We start from the raw sequence: 9,108 nt of genomic DNA on the forward strand, positions 1-9,108 counted from the left end.
TAAAAAAATAATGAAAAGTTTTGAATATTTAATTAGTAAACTATTTTTTTTGGAAGAATAAAGAATAAGAACAAATAAATCAATTTAAATTTTTATATTAGGTAATTCAACATCGTTATTTTACTATTATTTTACCTATTTATCATTTTATTTCCTTAATTAAAAAAAAACTTTTATATGAAGAATATGACAGAAATAACAATATTAATAATTGGTATAATAATAATAATATTTAATTAGTAAACTATTTATGTTTTGAAAGAATAAAGAATAAGAAAAAATAAATCAGTTTAAACTTTTATAATAGGTAGTTATTTTACTTTTGTTTTACCTATTTATCATTTCATTTCCTAAATTAAAAAAAAGAAGATATTTTTACATGAAGAATATCATAGTAATAATAATATTAATAATTGGTATAATAATAGTAATAATATGCTCAAAATACATATTAAGTAAATTATTTATAAAATTGAGATTTTTATAATAATATTTACATAAGTTTGAAGATATCCGCATACATTGTATGGCTATAAATAATATCATTTGAGGAATCTAAGAAAATCATAAAAAATTAAACTTAAAAAATTGATAAGACATACACATAAAAAATTATGGCAATGAGCACCATAAAGATTAGTGTCGTTGTGATGTTAATGATTATGTTCATTGCAATACAAGTGGAATGCATCCCTCAATCTCAAGAATATGGATCAACCAAGTTGGCAGAACCCTTTTGTGAAATAAAGTGTGACCTAAAATGTATCGGAAATCGGTTGAGAGATGATTTTGAGAAGTGTGTGAAAAAATGCCAAAGTGAATGCTAGCAAAATCATCCTTAACACATGCCATGGTAATCAATTTTTCTTTCTCTTCATGTTATGTTTAGTCTTTCAATAAAAAATCCAGATACTTATAAATATTTGTTCTTTTTTTGTAGGTTTGTGCATGTCGTGGATACATATATTGCTTTGTGTTCTGAGAGTTTAAATAATATTAAATAAGTTATTCATATATATTGTGAAACTCTACGTGAGAAAACGTATCACGAAACCTAAATAAATATTTTAACTCTTAATGCCTATTTTCTATTATTTATAATATTCATCTTTACAAGTGTCTTTTAACTCTTGTATGTTTTGTATAGCAGATGATTCATATATTTTAGTGAACTAATAGTATTTTAATCAAGATCAAATCAATTAGTAATTCTTTTTCTCTTAGAAATTGAATGATTTAGAAAGGGAATATAATGAATTCAATGATAACATTATTGAATAAATCTAAAACTATTTTGATATTGTGATATAACACTAGAGTAGTGAGTTTAAGACAAATAAATAAATATTTTTTCTTTGAATGATCTAAGATACTTGTAATTGAACATAGTGAAAAGCTTCGCTATAGATGCGATAAGATCAAAACATGAACTTGCAATTGGATGTAATTATCTCCTTACAAGTCATTTTTGTAAAGTTAAGTTAAGTCTAACTCTCATATGATTTCGGAGTCCAAGTGTCTAACAACTATTCTTGGGCAACAAACGATAATGAGTTATCACCATTAAATGTTTATAGTCTTAACAATTATGCTAAATCTAATTTATAATATAAGACTAAAATAAAATAGAGCCATAGTGTCCCTTAAATTTAAAGACGGTCATTATAACTTTTGCTTTCATTATATTTTATAAGTTTTTTTATACATCTCTAAGAAATATCTTTTATAGAAATTTTCTATAATTATAACCTTTAATAGTCATAGATTTTCACTTTTTACGATGAAATTTAAGTGTTTATAAGATCTATGGATTTTTTAAATAAAAGGTCAATCAATATCATAAACAATCAATTGGAATATGTATGATCATCCAACAACTATTTTCTTTAAAGAATTATATTTATCCATGTTAACCTTATTGTTTGTTTTTTTGTCATATTTTATCATGCTATATATAAACATTTGTGTAAGGGAGTTCTATGGTAGTTTATGGATACATCTTTGGTAACTTGAGATTAAAAAGTTATTTTAATTAGGTATGCTGATTATGTTGTTGTTTTGTTGGTGATTTTAATAGCTATTGGTAACACAAAATGATTTTGTGTATATGTGGATATTATAAATTTTATTTGATAGTTGAATTTTTTTTAAAATATATTTGTTATATGTTCAAAAATGGAAAAAAAAATCTTTAATAATTTGTTATCCGAATAAAATAAAACTAAATTCAATTTGTATGTTATTTATTTAATTCAATTTGTATTTAATCTATTGTCTTATTTTAATTTAATGGTTTGTCAGATAAGTAAATCCCTTGATATATTAGTGATATCATTAGTAAACTCTTTTATATGTACCATGTGATAACTTTAAACATATTTATAGTGTTATAGTGATTTATTATGAGAGTTTTTCTTATATATACATTATATTATTTAAGTTATTCTTTAAAATAAAGCTATTATTTTACTAAGAGTATTTTAGATGAATACTTTTTTCATAATGCGTGGTATATTGAAATAAATGAATGTGAAAGAATGTTATAAAAATATTATTTGCTTGATATCAAATATTAAATTATTTATTTTTATATATTCATATAATTTTATTTTGAAATTTAAACACCTTTCTAAAAGTATTGTTTTCTTTAAATTAAAAATTCCCCATATTTTCTTTGTACATTTGTAATACATCACTGCCATCCTGGTCAAAATGTGACTTAATGGTTTTAATGATGAAATTTAAGTTAAGTATATGTAGCATGTAAAGTCACTAAGGAAATTTTGGAAAACCATCATTTTTTACTTTGTGAAAATGAGAGAGAGAGAGAGAGGGTTATTCCTTAAAGAACAAATAATAAATGAGAGATCAAGGGTTCATTATAGCATCAATTCCATTGTCCATCATCACCAAAACTATGAAGATTTCAAAATCTCCATTGTTCAGGTGGGAATAAGGGTTTCTTGGTTGTGTGGCTACTTGTTTAATTTCTTGATATAATGATTGTTTTTGTTAAGATTGCTTGATTGTAAATGCATGCTTAATTATCACCCATAAAATGCTTGTATTGTGTTTAAGATGATTTTAGGTTGCATGAAAAATAAAAATAAAAAGGTCTATTCAACTTTTGCGTTTCGTAAATGATAACATGATGTCTGTAGTTGATTGTATGTGTATTAAATATGAAATTCTGAGCTCATTTGGATAGTGTTTTAATCAATTAAAACTAAAGAAATTGTAGTATTTAAGTTTTCGATGATATTGTAGTCGATTACAACATGTCTGTAATTGATTACAATCGGTTATGAAAGAATCTATTGAAATACATATAATGAACGTCAAGAAAGTTTTGCATGTCTGTTTGTAAATCCGTAATCAGGATGGTCAATCTGAGCAATATGACAGGTCAAACTCTAAATCCCTAATTTACAAAAGAAATAATAGGAAACAAAAGATTTCAAAAAACTAGGCTTTATATGAGAAACGCTAGGAGGCATTTGACATTTTGTGAAGCTAGATGCCTCATAAGTTTATATGGATGTTATAGCAAGTGCATCGACATTTGCACATTCTATAAGGTGGATTATGCCTCGACTCGCTTTTATTTTTTTAAAACACGTGAATGTTAAAACCTTGTTGAACCTCTTGAAGTCTTCGATGCCCTTGGCCTTTTAGGATAACTCCACTCAATTGTTATTATCTCACCTCATACTGATTCTTATATTTTCCAGTTGATCAAATTTTTCAAAAAGTGAAAGGCAACCAATGGATGCAGGTCGACTTTCCTTTTTATTTTGTCTTTCATTGCATATTATCATTATCTTGTATATTTTGACATGTTGTACTTTGTACACACATTTGATGTATCTTATGTGACTTCATGTACTTATTTAAGTTTGACGCTACATTGATGCATCATTAAAACCTTTTAATGTCCTGGTTACAGTTTAGTTTCTATATGGTTGGGGTATTACGACTTTTATTACCTTAAATATGTTTTTATTGAGATTGGAGACAAAAAGATAGTGTGAACGTTAACTAGTTAAATTTTTTTTTTTCTTTTTTGGATAAACTTCTTTGTTCATGTTGTGAAAATTATATTTTAAAATGTATTTGAGTATCTCAATTATGTTGTTCAAACTTCTAAAATAATATTTTTCACTCTATATTAGAATTAAATAATCCATAGAAATATGAATATGTTCCTTCCTCACTATAATCCCTTAAGTATAAAAATTCAAAATGCAAAACTATTAATCATTACTTTGGATAATATTCAATTTCAAATATATCAATCCTATTTTTTTTAATCATTAAGTGGAGTTATCCTTGTAGAACTAGCAAGTCATGTAAAAAAATAATGAAAAGTTTTGAATATTTAATTAGTAAACTATTTTTTTTTGGAAGAATAAAGAATAAGAACAAATAAATCAATTTAAATTTTTATATTAGGTAATTCAACATCGTTATTTTACTATTATTTTACCTATTTATCATTTTATTTCCTTAATTAAAAAAAATACTTTTATATGAAGAATATGACAGAAATAATAATATTAATAATTGGTATAATAATAATAATATTTAATTAGTAAACTATTTATGTTTTGAAAGAATAAAGAATAAGAAAAAATAAATCAGTTTAAACTTTTATATTAGGTAATTATTTTACTTTTGTTTTACCTATTTATCATTTCATTTCCTAAATTAAAAAAAAGAAGATATTTTTACATGAAGAATATCATAGTAATAATAATATTAATAATTGGTATAATAATAGTAGTAATATGCTCAAAATACATATTAAGTAAATTATTTATATATTTGAGATTTTTATAATAATATTTACATAAGTTTGAAGATATCCGCATACATTGTATGGCTATAAATAATATCATTTGAGGAATCTAAGAAAATCATAAAAAATTGAACTTAAAAAATTGATAAGACATACACATGAAAAATTATGGCAATGAGCACCATAAAGATTAGTGTCGTTGTGATGTTAATGATTATGTTCATTGCAATACAAGTGGAATGCATCCCTCAATCTCAAGAATATGGATCAACCAAGTTGGCAGAACCCTTTTGTGAAATAAAATGTGACCTAAAATGTATTGGAAATCGGTTGAGAGATGATTTTGAGAAGTGTGTGAAAAAATGCCAAAGTGAATGCTAGCAAAATCATCCTTAACACATGCCATGGTAATTAATTTTTCTTTCTCTTCATGTTATGTTTAGTCTTTCAATAAAAAATCCAGATACTTATAAATATTTGTTCTGTTTTTTTTAGGTTTGTGCATGTCGTGGATACATATATTGCTTTGTGTTCTTAGAGTTTAAATAATATTAAATAAGTTATTCATATATATTGTGAAATTCTACGTGAGAAAACGTATCACGAAACCTAAATAAATATTTTAACTCTTAATGCCTATTTTCTATTATTTATAATATTCATCTTTACAAGTGTCTTTTAACTCTTGTATGTTTTGTATAGCAGATGATTCATATATTTTAGTGAACTAATAGTATTTTAATCAAGATCAAATCAATTAGTAATTCTTTTTCTCTTAGAAATTGAATGATTTAGAAAGGGAATATAATGAATTCAATGATAACATTATTGAATAAATCTAAAACTATTTTGATATTGTGATATAACACTAGAGTAGTGAGTTTAAGACAAATAAATAAATATTTTTTCTTTGAATGATCTAAGATACTTGTAATTGAACATAGTGAAAAGCTTCGCTATAGATGCGATAAGATCAAAACATGAACTTGCAATTGGATGTAATTATATCCTTACAAGTCATTTTTGTAAAGTTAAGTTAAGTCTAACTCTCATATGATTTCGGAGTCCAAGTGTCTAACAACTATTCTTGGGCAACAAACGATAATGAGTTATCACCATTAAATGTTTATAGTCTTAACAGTTATGCTAAATCTAATTTATAATATAAGACTAAAATAAAATAGAGCCATAGTGTCCCTTAAATTTAAAGACGGTCATTATAACTTTTGCTTTCATTATATTTTTTTAGTTTTTTTATACATCTCTAAGAAATATCTTTTATAGAAATTTTCTATAATTATAACCTTTAATAGTCATAGATTTTCACTTTTTACTATGAAATTTAAGTGTTTATAAGATCTATGGATTTTTTAAATGAAAGGTCAATCAATATCATAAACAATCAATTGGAATATGTATGATCATCCAACAACTATTTTTTTTAAAGAATTATATTTATCCATGTTAACCTTATTGTTTGTTTTTTTTGTCATATTTTATCATGCTATATACAAACATTTGTGTAAGGGAGTTCTATGGTAGTTTATGGATACATCTTTGGTAACTTGAGATTAAAAAGTTATTTTTATTAGGTATGCTGATTATGTTGTTGTTTTGTTGGTGATTTTAATAGCTATTGGTAACACAAAATGATTTTGTGTATATGTGGATATTATAAATTTTATTTGATAGTTGAGTTTTTTTTAAAATATATTTGTTATATGTTCAAAAATGGAAAAAAAATCTTTAATAATTTGTTATCCGAATAAAATAAAAATAAATTCAATTTGTATTTTATTTATTTAATTCAATTTGTATTTAATCTATTGTCTTATTTTAATTTAATGGTTTGCCCGATAAGTAAATCCCTTCATATATTAGTGATATCATTAGTAAACTCTTTTATATGTACCATGTGATAACTTTAAACATATTTATAGTGTTATAGTGATTTATTATGAGAGTTTTTCTTATATATACATTATATTATTTAAGTTATTCTTTAAAATAAAGCTATTATTTTACTAAGAGTATTTTAGATGAATACTTTTTTCATAATGTGTGGTATATTGAAATAAATGAATGTGAAAGAATGTTATAAAAATATTATTTGCTTGATATCAAATATTAAATTATTTATTTTTATATATTCATATAATTTTATTTTGAAATTTAAACACCTTTCAAAAAGTATTGTTTTCTTTAAATTAAAAATTCCCCATATTTTCTTTGTACATTTGTAATACATCACTGCCATCCTGGTCAAAATGTGACTTAATGGTTTTAATGATGAAATTTAAGTTAAGTATATGTAGCATGTAAAGTCACTAAGGACATGTTGGAAAACCATCATTTTTTACTTTGTGAAAATGAGAGAGAGAGAGAGAGAGAGAGAGAGAGAGAGAGAGAGAGAGAGAGAGAGAGAGAGAGAGAGAGAGAGAGAGAGAGAGAGAGAGAGAGAGAGAGAGAGAGAGAGAGAGAGAGAGAGAGAGAGAGAGAGAGAGAGAGAGAGAATAAGAGAAGAGAGCGAGAGAGAGTTATTCCTTAAGAAGAAATATAAATGAGAGATCAGGGTTCATTATAGCATCAATTCCATTGTCCATCATCACCAAAACTATGAAGATTTCAAAATCTCCATTGTTGAGGTGGGAATAAGGGTTTCTTTGTTGTGTGACTACTTGTTTAATTTCTTGGTATAATGATTATTTTTATTAAGATTGCTTGATTGTAAATGCATGCTTAATTATCACCCATAAAATGCTTGTATTGTGTTTAAGATGCTATTAGGTTGCATGAAAAATAAAAATAAAAAGGTCTATTCAACTTTTGCGTTTCGTAAATGATAACATGATGTCTGTAGTTGATTGTATGTGTATTAAATATGAAATTCTGAGCTCTTTTGGATAGTGTTGTAATCAATTAAAACTAAAGAAATTGTAGTATTTAAGTTTTCGATGATATTGTAGTCGATTACAACATGTCTGTAATTTATTACAATCGGTTATGAAAGAATCTATTGAAATACATATAATAAACTAAACATCAAGAAAGTTTTGCATGTCTGTTTGTAAATCCGTAATCAGGATGGTCAATCTGAGCAATATGACAGGTCAAACTCTAAATCCCTAATTTACAAAAGAAATAATAGGAAACAAAAGATTTCAAAAAACTAGGCTTTATATGAGAAACGCTAGGAGGCATTTGACATTTCGTGAAGCTAGATGCCTCATAAGTTTATATGGATGTTAAAGCAAGTGCATCGACATTTCCACATTCTATCAGGTGGATTATGCCTCAACTCGCTTTTATATTTTTTTAAAACACGTGAATGTTAAAACCTTGTTGAACCTCTTGAAGTCTTCGATGCCCCTGGCCTTTTAGGATAACTCCACTAAATTTTTAGTATCTCACCTCATACTGATTCTTATATTTTCCAGTTGATCAAATTTTTCAAAAAGGGAAAGGCAACCAATGGATGCAGGTCGACTTTCCTTTTTATTTTGTCTTTCATTGCATATTATCATTATCTTGTATATTTTGACATGTTGTACTTTGTACACACATTTGATGTATCTTATGTGACTTCATGTACTTATTTAAGTTTGACGCTACATTGATGCATCATTACAACCTTTTAATGTCCTGGTTACAGTTTAGTTTCTATATGGTTGGGGTATTACGACTTTTATTACCTTAAATATGTTTTTATTGAGATTGGAGACAAAAAGATAGTGTGAACTTTAACTAGTTAAAAAATCTTTTTTTTTTCTTTTTTGGATAAACTTCTTTGTTCATGTTGTGAAAATTATATTTTAAAATGTATTTGAATATCTCAATTATGTAGTTCAAACTTCTAAAATAATATTTTTCACTCTATATTAGAATTAAATAATCCATAGAAATATGAATATGTTCCTTCCTCACTATAATCCCTTAAGTATAAAAATTCAAAATGCAAAACTATTAATCATTACTTTGGATAATATTCAATTTCAAATATATCAATCCTATTTTTTTAATCATTAAGTGGAGTTATCCTTGTAGAACTAGCAAGTCATGTAAAAAATAATGAAAAGTTTTGAATATTTAATTAGTAAACTATTTTTTTTGGAAGAATAAAGAATAAGAACAAATAAATCAATTTAATTTTTATATTAGGTTATTCAACATCGTTATTTTACTATTATTTTACCTATTTATCATTTTATTTCCTTAATTAAAAAAAATACTTTTATATGAAGAATATGACAGAAATAATAATATTAATAATTGGTATAAGAATAATAATATTTAATTAGTAAACTATTTAT

At 24.9% G+C, this 9,108-nt stretch overlaps 1 long non-coding RNA gene across 1 annotated transcript; it reads left to right on the forward strand.

Moving 5' to 3' along the window:
* The first annotated feature begins 569 nt into the window (after window positions 1-569).
* Window positions 570-1,098, forward strand: LOC127115804 (uncharacterized). The gene is made up of 2 exons (XR_007800881.1): window positions 570-853; window positions 941-1,098. It is a non-coding gene; the product is annotated as an uncharacterized LOC127115804 (long non-coding RNA).
* The last annotated feature ends 8,010 nt before the right edge of the window (window positions 1,099-9,108 follow it).

This window comes from Lathyrus oleraceus, chromosome 1 (assembly GCF_024323335.1).
Source record: "Lathyrus oleraceus cultivar Zhongwan6 chromosome 1, CAAS_Psat_ZW6_1.0, whole genome shotgun sequence".
NCBI lineage: Eukaryota > Viridiplantae > Streptophyta > Magnoliopsida > Fabales > Fabaceae > Lathyrus > Lathyrus oleraceus.